The sequence below is a fragment of the Physeter macrocephalus genome, chromosome 11 (genome assembly GCF_002837175.3).
Source record: "Physeter macrocephalus isolate SW-GA chromosome 11, ASM283717v5, whole genome shotgun sequence".
Classification (NCBI taxonomy): Eukaryota; Metazoa; Chordata; class Mammalia; order Artiodactyla; family Physeteridae; genus Physeter; species Physeter macrocephalus.
In genome coordinates, this window is record NC_041224.1 from 24,868,397 (window position 1) to 24,884,089 (window position 15,693).

Below are 15,693 nucleotides of genomic sequence, written 5' to 3' on the forward strand. Positions count from 1 at the left end.
TTAACTAGGACATGTCCTTTCCTGGAAGATGAGCCCAGTGGAAAGTAGAACTTTTGGTCTTCCTTTCTGGCTGGCACCCCGTTCTTTGCTACTTGGCCCCTGTGAAGGGAGGGCACCCCTCTTCAGCCCTATAGATAGTCCACCCCCGTGAGCACGCCTTTTCCCACCAAGTTAACCACAACTTCCATTTCTTCCTCTTCATCTCTCTTTCCATGGTGATAAGATATAGGTGAAGGGGGTGGAGGGGTAATTTGAATCAAAGCTTCAAGCACTGGAGGCCTTCTTTGTTTTAACTCTGGACCTCAGCTAAACTTCTGAGAGATGAGGAAAGCCCCACTCTGCATCCTGTTACATACGGGGATCTCAGGCCAGTGACGTGCTCAATTACGGAGTAGAGAGGATGCCTCCTTGCCTCCTCTCTCTGCTACCTAACAGTCTCCCACTATACCATCACCCGTGTCTGGATGCCCAGGTCCTGCCTGCTTCCAGGCGTGTACTAGTGCCCTATTTTTTTGACTCACATCCCTCTTTAAATGACCTGTGTCCCTGGTATTTGCATTTTAACAAAGATCTGCTCCTAAGTTTAACAGAAAGAGTAGCTCTGAAGGTAGGAATTTTAGATGTAGTAACAGTTAAGGGCATGTATTTGTAGACAAGTTGGACTTTCAGTGTCTTCCCAATGGGGGACCACGTAGGCAGTAACTACAGGTTGGGACAAACCCATTTGTCATTTACAGAGACCATCAGTCAACTAAAAGGGAGAAGAAAGCATCCCCCTTGTCCCTCTCCTTGCACCCTGTGGCTCCTGACTCCTGTGATATCTCATTGCAGAAAAGCTGCTTATTGAACAAGTCTCTCTCCTCCCACTGGAGGGCTTTCTCAGTGTTGATTGGTGTGTAACTCACAAGGCACTGACAACATATAAAGTAAGTAAGTACTAGGATTAGATCCCTGAAGTAGAAACATATTTGAATTGGATGGGAAGTTTCTCTGGCCTTCTGTGAAATCACTGTAGCTGCTTATTATGGGATTTGGGGTGATGAGCTGAGGATGAACACAGAAGCCGTGAAATGAGGATGGGGATCAAGTAGGGTGACCATTTCTTTATCGTCCAAACTGGGACACTTCTGAGCATGAAAAGGGACATTCTGACATAATTATGCTGGGACAACAGTTCTCAGCTGGGACTGTCCCAGGTGAACCAAGACACAGCTCATCCTGCTTCCTACATGTTGCAACCATAAGGCAGTAAGAACCTGCCTGGCACAGGGGTCATAATCCTCACCACACCACGTTAGCAACTCCAGGGCCCATTTCAGCCACTGGAAGGGGGCTGGCAGTTGGGACTGGCATGTAAAGTTCAAAATCACCCACTAGGATGTAGCAATGTCAAGTTGCTGAAAACTTTCTAGATGCTTAAACTCACTTTCTGTATTTTTCTCTCGTCACAGACCACACTTTGAGTAGCACTGAAGGCTACTCATGTCGTAGATTTGAGGGTCCTTATTAGGCAAAGGAGAGCCCAAAGCTCTCTTTAGTAGGGATTGTAACTGAGAGGTGAGCTGAGCCTGGGGCTCTTGGGAGTGAAGTGACTGTAATGGGACAGATGCGTTGCTTTCAGAACGATAGAAGGATGAATAAGAACAAAGATACAGAAGCCAAAAATTGAAACTATTTTTAGTGGCCACACCAGTCCAATGGGACATGGAGTTGGCATGGAAGGAACAAATGGAAATATCCAAAATGTAAAGGAGAGGAAAGCTACGGATTGGGAGCACAGGTGTCCAGGGGAGGCGGGGTCTGTGGACGTTCCCCTCTTCTCGACATGCCCATCACTCCCCCAAGATGATCACTCTCCTCACACATGACTGTTCACTTCAGGAAATGATTCCCTTCAAGATTTGTGTCTCCCCCTCTACAGTTGTTTTACAATATGGTTTTTATTCTATTTAGGAGCAGATCTGCAATTTGAATAGCTCTAAGTCATCTAGAGACATTTTTCAATGGAAATAAAATTACATTTGCCCCCCTCTTGTGAAATTCCCAGAACTGGAAAATTCTGTGAAAAATGGGTGAATCGACACCCATTTTTCTAAGAATTCCCAGAGGAAGATCCTTGAGTCACTCATCTTCTGCTTCACTCTGGGTGCCCAGGGCAGCTCAGCCACGTTCCTGCAGACGGGTCGAGCTCCCTGTCACCCCCCTGTCCAGCTCCCGCTCACTGTCAACCCAGAGCCGCTCCTCTGTCACACAAGGGGGGGGGTGTGGGGCAGGATTGGGTTCCCTGCCTCTTTTCCCTACTCTCTCCTCTCTGTGTCTCTCCCCCAAATCCCACCCTGTCTGTTGGGGTCTTTCGGCACAATAGCGCCCAGCATGGTGCTACGAGAAGGAATTCACCTTTTGGTAGGTGAGAGGTCTGGGTCTTGAGGGGGCTCATGACTGAGGGGGCTCATGATGGAGGGACAGTCATGGTCCTTCTAAGATGGAACGAGGCATGGGTAGCCTAGACTTGGACACAGCAACAGAGGCAGATGAGGTCTGGGATCAGGTCAGGTGCACAGAAGGGACTAAGGGAAGGAGAATGGGCAAGAGACCAGGAAGAAATGGTTTCCAGGAGCCCATCTAAGAGGGCACTGTGCGTACAGAAGGTCACCTGAAGGGAGCGGTGATGGGGACCCTTGCACTGTTCCCTGAACCCCCTGTGTGCCTAGCATCAGCCCGTCCTCTTTCTGGTGGGGTTTCAGCTGCCAGATTACAGCAACTAGCTCCGATTCTAGTGGACTTTAATATAGCAACTTTCTGCCCTTCTACCTGTTTATTCCACAAGGAGAGGGACTCCTGAGGCAACAAAGCACACAAAGGGCAGGACCCACTCCAGGGTGTTCCCACACCCTTCGGTAAACCAGCCCCCAATTCTCCACCTGTCCTCTCATCCCTTCCTGTTGTCAGCAATATTGGGGCATTAGATCTGGCCCCGGGGACAAGACAGTCTGCTCAGAAAAGTGAGCAGAGGGGAAGCTGCGACAGATGTGACACCTGAAACAGGAATCAGATTCACTGGTGTGCCTTTTATTCCCGAGTGGCTGGACTGTTTCAGAGGATTCTGGTTTCTAGCTCACACCCTAAATGGTCTTTTAGGATGCACAAACACTTCTAGAAGGCGCCTAGGGTAGGGTGACATAGTTCTAGGCAGCCAGAGTAGAGACATAGTCACTGGTGGACCACAGTGACCCTTGTCACCTCATCTATGAGCCTGTGAAGTTGGGTTTGCGAAACGTGGGGTGCTGGCTCTCCACAATCTACACCAGTGTTCTCAGCCTTGGAGGCACCTTGAAGCTCCCTGGATGACCGTAGTGTTGAGAACCCATGTTCTACACCTTCGCTTGTAGGTGGGCCCCATTCTCTAGTCTCTCTTCCTTTCGCCCAAGCAGCTTCATTTCCCTAGGCCAAAACCCAAATATCAGAAAAATTAAAACAAGAGTTCTGATGGTTCGCTATACAACCGAAGGATGAAGTTCACAGAACATGATGGGTATAACCTGCCTCAAGAGGTCCTTAGGTTTTTCATGGTTCCTACTTTATAGAGCCTTTGGGGCTCTGAAAGAACTCACCTGAGCTACTTCTGAGGGCCTGATATCCCCAAAGGGCTAGCAGAATCTGAGAAGGAAGTAAGGGCAGGTATAGAAAAGGAAGAAGAAAACTCACAAGGGGAAAGTGAGACCAGGGGTAGAGGCCGGATGAAGGCACTTTCCTGGTGATCTCTGAATTCTGTCACCAGGCAGCCTGGCTGAGGACCTGTGGAAAGACTGTTACTTGACAGATCTTCCCCCTTCTTCCTTTCATTACTAGAACCCCTCAAGTTTTACCTCCCCAACTAAAGACTACAATTCCCAGCGTCCCTTGCAAGTAGGTGTGACCATATGGTCTAAGTTCTGTCCAATGGGATGAGTGCAAGTGATGTATGCAATTCTGGTTGGGCACTTACATGGGAGCTGTATGCCCATCACTCCTTTTCCCCACTTCTTATTGGCTGAGGGTGGTGGTGTTGAGCTCTTCCTGGCCACGCAGGTATTCAGAGCATTAGTGGGATGGTGAAGCAACAGAGTCAGCTTAGTGCTCTGATAAGGGAGACCCCAGAGAGCTCTCTTGCCCCTTCTGCCATGTGAAGACATAGTGAGAAGATAGCTGTCTATGAAGTGGGCCCTCACCAGACACTGAATCTGCCAGTGCCTTGATCTTGGACTTCCCAGCCACCAGAACTGTGAGAAATAAATGTCTGTTGTTTAAGCCACCCAGTCTGTAATAGTTTATTATGGCAGTTCAAGTGGACTAGGACATATGTCTTTTTATTTTATGATAATATTTTGCTTCCTTCTCTCTCTGTACCATTAGCCTTTAATGGGACCTAGCAGATGTAGAAGGGTATTCAAGACTTGCCGTCTTCCAGTGTACCGTTCTGGGTTACAGGAAGTTTCCAGCATCCAAGAGAAGGGAATACACTGGCTAGAAAGAGTGGGCCCAGGACATTTACAAGTATTTGAGGCTGGAGAGGAGAGTACAGGACCCCATACACAACCCATGCAGAATTTCCCCTCTTCTTCCTGCCTCTTTAAGCCTCAGAGAAATGGAAAGAATCTCTACGCTCCATCTTTAAATTAGAGCTCAGGATGAAGAGAAAAAAAGTGATTCCAGAGAGGGTTAAAGAATGTTAAGCAAAATTCATCAGCAGATCACAGTAAACAGAAAGTCCGTACTAAGGTGCTCATATTAACCATAAACAATATTTTGTTAATGGCATAGCAACTATCCTAATAAACTTCAAGGAAGAGATAAAAAATTCAAATGGGCTAAAAGACTTAAGGAAAGGTGCTCATGCTCACTAGTAATCAGGAAAATGCAACTTAAAACCATAATGATGTATAAGTGTACAATCATTATTTTGGCAAAAATTTTAAAGTCTGGCAATTCCAAGGGATGGTAATGATATTGAGTAATAGCAATTCTCAAACAAAGCTGCTAGGGTTCTATGTAAATTGATACAAACATTTCAGGAAATTATTTGACATTAGTAACTATCATTGAACATTTGCATATACTATGACCTAACAGTTTTCCTCCTGAGGGATGGATATTTCATCCTTCTGAAATGTGAGTGCATATGTACCAGTACACACGTAAGAGAGTACTCATCAACAAAAACTGGAAACCAACCAAATGCCCATTTACTCTAGAATGGATAAATGCATTATAGTATATTCAGTGGCATCCTGGAAGATGTTTACAACAGTGGGGGAAAGCCCTGGTTTGCAGCATTTGCCAATGTCTGTGATGTAAATACTCCCATTGTGGCCAATTTCAGGCTCCCAACACGGTATCAACCAACTTGCAAGATTCCTGAACATTCAACAGTCCGCTCTTGTGAGCCTGTACAAGTTGGTTCCAGCACATTATTGAGTAGATTCATACTTTGGAATACGAGACAGCAGTAAAAATGAATGAACTCTAGCTCCATGCACCAACATGGATAAATCTCACAAATATAACATTGAGCAAAATAAACAAATCTTAAAAGAATGCATAGACTATGATTCCATTTATATAAAGTTCAAAACAGGCCAAATTAAATCAGAATGTTTAGGGATGTATGCTTAGGTGGTAAAAATATAAAGAATAGCATGGGAGAGATCACCATAAAAGGGAGGATAAGGTTAACTCTCATGGGGAAGAAGAGATTATAAATGGGAAAGGACATGTGGTGGACTTCGGGGGTGCTGCCAATGTTTTATTTCCTGACCTTGGTGGAGTTACATGGCTATTCTCTAAAAGAATTGGTTAAATTATACGTATATGTTGTGTGCATCTTTATGTGTACAGGTTAACATCACTGCTGTGCTAGAGTCTGCTGGTCCTGCCTCCTCATACCAACTTGTGCAATTGTGCTATTTCTTCCCAACTTCACATTCAGTGATACGTGTTGGTAGCTAGAAATCAGCCATTTCTGATTTCTGGGACTATTTACACCACTGTAATCGGCAAACAACAAGTCAGGGCTGGTTTTTTTGTTTTTGTTTTTTTTTAAGAACTGATTTAATAGTTCACCACTGGTTAAATATAATAATACATTTAAAAAAGTATCTCAGGATTGGTTTATTTAGGCAGATATTTATTTTTCCAAGTCTGAATACCCTCAACAATCTCAAGGCAAAACTGCATTAAAAAAAAAAAAAACTAAACTAAACATGACAAGATCTCGGCAATGAAAAAAGCCTTCAGAGTTAAAGAGAATGAACTAAGAGAATTATAAAGTGTTTGGGACTGTTAATTACTTGATGTGTAACAAGAATCATCACACTGGTAGTAAAATTAAGGATGCTATCTAAGGACCCGCCATTTTTCCTTACATAAAACGTTCTTTGTGAATACTTTGCAATATGGTGAAAGATACAGCGGATCAGGAACCTTTTCAGTCTACCACTCAACTTCACTGTCTGAGTAAATATATACTAAAAGTGGCCCCAAATGTTATACTATACCAATTCTTTGACACTATTCTGGGCAGCTCTCCTTAGTAATTACTAGTCATAAATTGTATAGCAGTGAGAAAACACTGTTATTTTCTACATATTTATGTGAGTCTATGTTCTTAAAATTTTTATAAGCCTAATATAGGGTTATATGATATCACTTATTATTTATTTCAGCTTTCCTGATAGTTGAGTTAAAATCTTATTTTATAGTAAAATAAGCCCAGATCTATTATGACATAGAATAAGAAAAATTTCAGTGGTTTTCAAGGTAAGTCATAGGTCTTCAGAGAAATTTGGGGCTTGTGACTGGCTTCTTTGGACAATGACTTCAAATTCCTCGGGAGGGTAGGACACAGAAACCCTATAGTTGTATTTCAGTGGAAAGGTGTCCACTGTTAGGGAAGGAATCCAATGGGAAAATTTTTAAAAAAGTATTATCATCATTTCAGTTCAAGTATGAATCTGAAAATAATGGATTTGGTTAGACATTAATGTCCTCATGTATAAACCTATGTGGAAACTTAGCTTGACTGGAAAATACGGTTTTTATCTGATGGGGGAGGGTGTCAAGAGCAGGGGTGGGAGAAGCCCCTGACTTCTTGAATGATTCTGATTCATTTGTTATCATTTAAGACCTAAACATTGGGACCAGATAACCACTGAATTTAGTTATGCTCCCACTGATTCTGGAGAGGAGTGGTTTACCTTGAGCTGAGTGGGAAGGGGATGGAGGAGACTTGCGTGTGGGAAGCTCTCCTGTGGTTGCTGTAGCTGCGACACTGGAATAAGTTCAGAGCCGACAGGTGGAATCTACTACACAGGTGAGTCAGTCCTGGGTTTTAGGTCTCTCATCCACGAGCTCTTACTCAACACTTTCCTTTCCTATTCTGCCAGCCTGGCAATCCCACACTGAGCCCAGCTCATGGCGATTGTTCGATTTTATGCCTCCCAGGTCCCACTTCTTTTTGACATTACTGGGCAGGATTTGATTCTTATTCATCGTAACATGAAGTGAAACAAACAGAGCATTCATTCATCCCTATATTTAATATCCATGTTGCCAATGGTAGTTCTATCCCCAGACTTCATGGGGAGACATGTCACAACCTGTTTTTCAGGGGCCAGAGGAAAAAGAACTTTGAGTTCCACCCTCAAGCTCTGTCAGAACTAAATCTAAGTCATCGTAAGAAGGGGAACCTCCCCCAATTAAAGAACCACTTTTTCTAGAAATCTCCTTTTTGTGCTTACAAGAAAGTACTTCTAAATATAAGACTAGAATTGGTTAGGGACATGCAATTCCACTTGGCTGACATTTCTACTAAATTATTGCCAACACAATGATGGTATACCATAGTGTGAAGATGTGTTTAAATCGAACCAGAGGCATTATTGCTCCAGACTTTTTGTGTGTATTTTATTTATTTATTTTTATTTATTTTGCGGGGGCTACATTGGGTCTTTGTTACTGTGCGTGGGCTTTCTCTAGTTGTGGCGAGCGGGGGCTACTCTGCGTTGCGGTGTGTGGGCTTCTCATGTGGTGGCTTCTCCTGTTGCGGAGCATGGGCTCTAGGTGCGCAGGCTTTAGTAGCTGTGGCACACGAGCTCAGTAGTTGTGGCTCGCGGGCCCTAGAGCGCAGGCTCAGCAGTTGTGGCGCACGGGCTTAGTTGCTCCACGGCATGTGGGATCTCCCCTGACCAGGGCTCGAACCCGTGTCCCCTGCATTAGCAGGCGGATTCTTAACCACTGCACCACCAAGGAAGCCCCAGACTTAGTTGTGATATTCTAATCCATAGAAGAGAATTCTTTCAGAACTATTTTCAGTTGAAGGTGGCTTGTGGGACGAAGAGAACAGTTTATCAGAATTATTGGTGGACTCTTCCAAAACCAAAATGTACATTCCAATTCAACCCAATATCCCCACCTTCTCAATGAGAATTTCCTAAAGCATGAGACAGGCAATTTTGTTTGAAAATGTTGATTTTGATAAGTACTCCCTGATGGAGAGGTGTGTTAAATGGGAATGCTGGTTTATGAGAACTGGGGACAAGAGGATAATGGAGCCTTCTTCCCCATCTTTCTAGTAACTTAATACATCCAACAAAGCGCCATACTGGACCCAATGAAAGAAGAGAAGAAAGAATCTCTGCCTTCGAGAAGCTTATGCTCTAGCAGGACAGCCGAGAACTCAAATGTGAGTCCCATGAACAAAAAGGTCACAACACAAAGCAGAAGCGGGCAACTCCTAAGCTCTCCTGTTTTCTCTGGAGCATAATTAACCAGCACCCAAAGAGCCAGAGAATTTTCAGGTGTCAGCTTGGTAAGGTAACTAAGGCACAGTGCAGTCAGAATGTTGTGGATGAGCCATTCAGACATCAGAAGGGGGTGTCTTCAACCATAGCAGATTGAAAAGTTTCCCACTTTCACAGCCATAAGGGGGCACAAAGCTGGAGGAAGGATGCCCCCAGCAAAGGCAGCACTGGCCCTCTGGCCCCCACCCTAAATGACATACTAAAGACCTTGCTACCATATGATCCAGCAATCCCACTCCTGAGCATGTATCCAGAGAAAACCATACTTTGAAAATATATAAGCACCCCACTGTTCACTGCAGCACTATTTACAATAGCCAAGACATGGAAGCAATGTAAATGTTCACTGACAGATAAATGGATAAAGAATATGTGAGATATATATATATACATATATATGTATATATACACACAATGGAATATTACTCAGCCATAAAAAAGAATGAAATAATGCCATTTGCAGCAACATGGATGGACCTAGAGATTATCATACTAAGTTAGACAGAGAAAGGCAAATATCATATAATATATGATATTTAATATCATAATATAATATGACTTATTTGTGGAATCTAATAAATGATACAAATGAACTTGTTTACAAAGCAGAAACGTGCACAGACTTAGAAAACAAACTTACGGTTACCAAAGGGAAAAGGTGAACAGAAGGGATAAATTAGGAGTTGGGATTAACATATACACACTACTATATATAAAACAAGTAATCAACAAGGACCTACTGTATAGCACAGGGAATTCTATTAAGTACTCTGTAATAACCTATATGGGAAAAGAATCTGAAAAAAGAATAGATAAATGTATATGTATAACTGAATCACTTTGTTGTACACCTGAAATTAACACAACATTGTAAATCAACTATACTCCAATATAAAATAAAAATTAAGAAAAAAAAAAAAGACCTTGGTCTCTTCTTGATGCAGGAGACCTTGCTGGATGGCAGAGAGCTAGCAAGGTGTGCATGCTCTCTTGCTAGAACAACTGAGCAACTGTGAAGTTCATTTAGAGACCCTCAGAGAGTCGTCCACTCTTTCTGACTTCACAGCCATCCCAACTAATTCAGATCCTCTTTTCCTTAGGCAGCGGATGCTCACATTTGGGATGAGCAAGAAGTCAAGATGAGGTACATATATACAATGGAATATTACTCAGCCATAAAAAGGAACGAAATTGGGTCATCTGTAGCGACGTGGATGAATCTAGAGATTGTCATACAGAGTGAAGTAAGTCAGAAAGAGAAAAACAAATATCGTATAATATCGCTTAAATGTGGAATCTAGAAAAATGGTACAGATAAACTTATTTGCAAAGCAGAAACAGAATCACAGACTCTAGAAAACAAACTTATGGTTACCAAGGGGGGAAGGCGGGATGGGATGAATTGGGAGATTGGGATTGACATAGATACACGACTATATATGAAATAGATAACTAATGAGAACCTACTGTATAGCACAGGGAACTCTACTCAATGCTCTGTGATGACCTAAATGGGAAGGGAACCTTAAAAAGAGTGGCTATATGTATATGTATAACTGATTCACTTTGCTGTACAGCAGAAACTAATACAACACTGTAAAGTAACTATACTCCAATAAAAATTAATAAAAAAAAAAAAGAAGTGCATTTCCTCTTTGCATGGAGTAGATGTATGCTTGCTCAAAATCCTTTCCCTTGGAAAAACACCCATACCCCGGTCTACTGTAATGCTGATCAGTCCCTGTGATTTGGGGCGGGAATGACCACCCCTCTAGCTCCAGGGGTGGCCATGGGATAAACACAAGAGCAAACCCACTAGTCAACTTTCTTGGCTACAGTGGTTCAGGGCTAGATGTGCGGCTCAAGCCAGAAACATCAGCCTTGCCTGTTTCTACAGCGCTCAGGAGAGACTTTCTCTTCCACTGGGATCACAAGCTGTTAGGACTATGCGAGGCCAGAGCCCCCAAGGGCCTTATTTCCCTCAATTTAGGAAGACCTGGATGGAGAAAAGAAGAGCTAAGAAATACAAAGAGAGCTCCCTGGACACATCTAAGTACAGCCCCAATACATGCACTTTTCAGTTACTTAACCCATTAATTTATTTTTTTGCTTGAATTAGTTTGAGTTGGGTTTTTGTCATCTGTAATAAAAAGAATTCCATTTATCTATTACAGTCTCCCAATTTATAAAATAAAAATACAGGATGCCCACTTGAATTTGAACAATTTCTTAGTATAAGTATATCCCAAATATTGCATAGGGTATACGTACACTAAGAAAATTCAGTGTTTTCTGAACTTCAGATTTCACTGGGCATACTGTATCTTATCTGATATATAACGTGTGTCAAAAGTGTTTTTAAATCCTTTACTCAAAAGGGAGGAGACTGGTCACCTGGTGGATTTACCCTTAAAGAACATGGAGAGAAAATAAGGAAGGTTTCCACAGAAGCATCCAAATTTAATCTTTCTTTTCCAAGTCAGCCCTGCTTTGTACTAAGCAGATGAGGGCAGTTCCAGCGTCAGACTATTTAATCCTCATCAGATCGAGAAATGCTTCAGCTGGGCCAGTAAAGTCCCCTTTCCCCAATACTTGAATCATCTGAGGGAGCTTTAAACATTTCCACTGCAGAGGTCACACCCCAGACCAATTACATCAGAATCAGCAAGACTCACACAGGCGATTTCAAGGTACCGCCACGTCCGAGAACAACTGAGCCAGGTCCTTAAGAAATTCAGCCAAATTGTAGGAGTTCAAACAAAAAGTGAGGAAGTTCATCCTGAAGTGTCCCCACCCTTCCAGCCCCCAGCGACCAGGAATGAACATATCACCGCAGGTGGGAATCAGCCAACTGGTAGCCTGAAGGCTCGGACACCGTGGAGCCTTCATTCCAGGCTTGCCCGCACCGGGCCATGAGGCCAGCAGGTGTTTGGGCCACAGGAGAGCAGATAGGGCGGCCCAGCCTTGCTCGCAATCGGCACCAGAATAGACAAAGCATCTGACATAGAGTTTCATGCCTCGCTCACTCAGTGCCTGGTCCCCGAGGGGGAGGGAGCGGAGGGGCAGGCAGGGGGGGCGGGTAGAGGTGCCCTAGATGAGTATCCGCGAGTGATAACCGACAACAGCCTCCCTTTCCTGCCCTCCCCGTGTGCAGACAAGCCACCCCTCACCTCCAGATCTGCCAGAGGGCGTCCCCTCGGCTCCAGGTCCTAATCCATGACTTTCTATTCCTGTACCTCATTCTCAGAGTAGCAGACCTACCTCAGAGCCTCAAAATCATCAACAAGGCACCCGGGGAGGGGGCTCCTCATCCACCTCCGAATCCGCGCAGCCACTCTTCAGCTGCCAACACAATCTCTGCCCATCATACCCCTCCACCTTTGAGGGAGGAAACCCTGTCTATTAAGACTTTTGTAGAGTGGTTTTAGGTTTACAGCAAAAATGAGAGCAACGTACAGAGAATTCCTATATGCTCCCTGCCCCCAGACATGCCTCGCCTCCCCCAATATCGACAGCCCCCGCCAGAGTGGAACATTTGTTACAACTTCTGGACCCGAAGTCCACAGTCTACATTAGGGTTCACTCTTGGTGTTGTACGTTCTATGAGTTTGGACAATATATAATGACATGTATCCATCATTATAGTATCACACAGAGTATTTTCACTGCCCTAAAAATCCTCTGTGGTCCGCCCTTCCATCCTTCCCTCCCGGCTAACCCCTGGCAACCACTGCCTAAGCATGTCTATTGCTGATTAGGTCCTCAGAGCTCCTGGCGTTCTCTTAGCCATCCTGAATACATCAGATACACACAATTGGCCAACTGAAAGGAAACATCTGGAATTGTCTGATTAAATTGACTCGGAACATTGTGCCTTCCAGCTGTTATGAATACCGCTAGAGGGCCAGGTTCGGTGAAAACTGAATCCTGGGTAAACATCCATCCTAGTGGTGGGATGACCCTAAGACGACACGGAGGTGACACCAGGCGGGGTCTAGGGCAGGCTAGTGACTTGTGTCCCCAGCGGCTCCAGGTGTGTTCTGGCCACTTCCCAGAAGCCATTGCTGCTCTCACATGCTAGGCTGGGAGGCTCAGTTCTGAACCAATACCTTTTCAAGTTAAAAATGCCTCCGCCCGGGCGCAGAGGGCAGAGAAACAAAGGAGATAAGGCAGTAGAGGAAGGTTTTGAACGCTATTCCAGTTGGGCTTCAAGGTAAACATGGCAAAGCTCTACCTTCTGATGGCTCCCACGAGCCAGTTTGACAGTGGTGCCTGATGAGGGCTCTAAGACGAGGCTCCTCCTGCATGTTCTCTGTAAGCAGGGAAGCAGAGCTAGTGTCCGGGCAGTTTCTAAGAGGGGCCTGAGCCTTCCAGGCTAATAAACGGCCAGAGGGAGAGCAGCGTGGCCAAGGGGAACATGAACCGGCACAGCTGAGACAGCCAGCGCCCAACAAGCGGGCTCCGGGTGGGAGGAGCCAAGGTTAGCGGCGTGGCGGGACCACGTGTATTCACCCAGACGTGTCACTGGCAGAGAGGCTGACCTGCTAGTTCCACTTACTCAAGCAGAAATTTGGCGATTCATGAACTCGTCCAATATCTATTTAGTGCTGACCGGTGTCCTGGGGATGAGAAGGTGAGCAAAAGAGTCCTGACTTTTGCCCTCAATCATTCAGATCCACCCTCCACTATCGCCATTTGTAACACAATAGCCAGGGGTCGGTAAGGGGAAGCAGGAGGCTCCTGCAGCTCATCCTAAATGGGGAAATCAGCCTCGTAGCCTCCTAAAACGATTCACTGGCAAGTCAGCTCGAAGTGTGAATCTGTGAGCAGATGCCTTTAAGAGCATCACAAGCTAATTCACAGTTACTTTAGGAAACTTTTGAAAAAAACCAGTCTCATTTCCTCTTGGAAAAAAAGGGTTGCACACATTTACCTGGGGGGTTGGAGCACCTACTTTTACTTCAGCAAAGTAACAGCTTTTCTTGCTGCTGAGGAGGGGAGACCCAGCCAGAAAGCGGATGAATCTTTTGTCTCCTCTCTTTGAAAGACAAAAGCAGTTTCTAGCCACTTCACAGTAGTGTGCGGGCCAGGGTATTGCCTTAAAATCACAGAGGGTAGCTTCCTTCAGAAACGGAGGCCGGGGAAGAGCCACAGTGGTCCCGACAGGAAGAAATGACTGCCCTTGGGGCTCCTGGTCTTACCTTCGAGGTGTGGGTGCTGGAACCAGTCCTGCCCAGCATGTGAGAGCTGGCTTATTCCCGCTGGAGCGGCATCCCTGGTGCCCCAGGTCACAGGGGGACTTTCTAAGAAGAGCTACCTTGGAAGGGTTCTGTGCAGACAGCTGGAGCAGAGATGTACCCCCACTTCCTCTGTCTTTAGCGCCATCTTTGGCTGCTCAGCTGCTGCCTCTTCCCCTAAAGAGCATCTTGTCTCCTGCTGGGGAGCCCTCCCGCCAGCAGGGGGCGCTGCGGTGCCCACCTGCAGGGCTCTTCCTTGCTTGACTGCTGCATCCACTCCTTGGAGGGGGATGAGAATAGGATTTAAAGAAGTTTAACCCAAAGGTGCCACGTGATTTGGCTGGAGGTAATACTGAGGTGTGGTTAGTTGGTTGGGCAGTCAACCTCCTGATAATTAGTTACTACCTTAGTTACTATCTTTAGCTTCTGAGCTTTACATATAGCTCACCAATGCCGGCCCCTATTGGATTCCATACCTGTTGGCGGCTGCCAGCTAACTGAGAAAGGCTCATGAAAGACTGGACTCCCCTGTTGAAGACACATAGATGGTAGGCTCTCATTACTCAGGGTGTGGTCTTGGACCAGCAGCACCTGTGCCTCTTGGGAACGTGTTAGAAATTTAGAATCTCAGGGCCCATCCCAGGCCTATTGAATTGTAATCTGCACTTTAAGGATATGCCCAGGTGTTTCATATGACAAGTTAACTTTGAGAACCCTTGCAGGAGGGGAGGTCCTAGCATCTCAATTAGACCACAGATGGTTCTCTTTCAGTGCAAGCATTTTAGCTGTATCCCTCTCCACTGTACCTTTTTTGTTTTGCTCCACAAGGTCACAAGTGTCACTCAGCACACTGACTGGAACTAGGATAGGACTTATAATTTCACAATGCCTGCTTTACCACAAGGCCCTTTGGTTAGTATAAGGTTTGTCACAATGTAATAGGCTTGGATTTTTAAGACAATCACTAAGAGATCTGGATGTTTATTCCCAAGTGCTTTCCCTCCCTCTAGGGGAGTGTTTTTATGGGGGCTTGGCTGTGGTGGAAGACTGCAGTTACAAGGTTGCCTGATTCCTTGCCTGTCAACTGATGAGATATGTCTCCTACATGTATTTACTATTGCTCAATAGACGTAGATGCCACTTGAAATAATAAAATACAAATCCAGTTTTTACAGCTTTGTTGAGGTATAATTGGTTTACAAAGAACCGCACATATTTAGTGTGTACAATTTGATGAGTTTGGACATATGCAAACAACCGTGATGCCATCACTACAATCAAGGCAATAGAGAGATCCAGTACCTCCCAGGGTTTCCCTGTGACCTTTTGGTTTTGTTCGTTTTGGTTTTGGTTTGGTGAGAACACTTACTATGAGATCTACTCTCTTACCAAATTGTGACATGCACAAGACTGTACTGTAAACTATAGGCATGATGTGTATGGCAGATCTCTAGATAGAATATATTCATCCAGCATAACTGAAACTTTATACACACTGAATAACAACTCTCCATTTCCCTGACTCCCAAGCCCCTGGAAACCACTGCTGTATTCTCTTCTATGATTTTGACTATTTTAGATACCCCATACAAGTAGAATCAAACAGTGTTTTTCCTTCT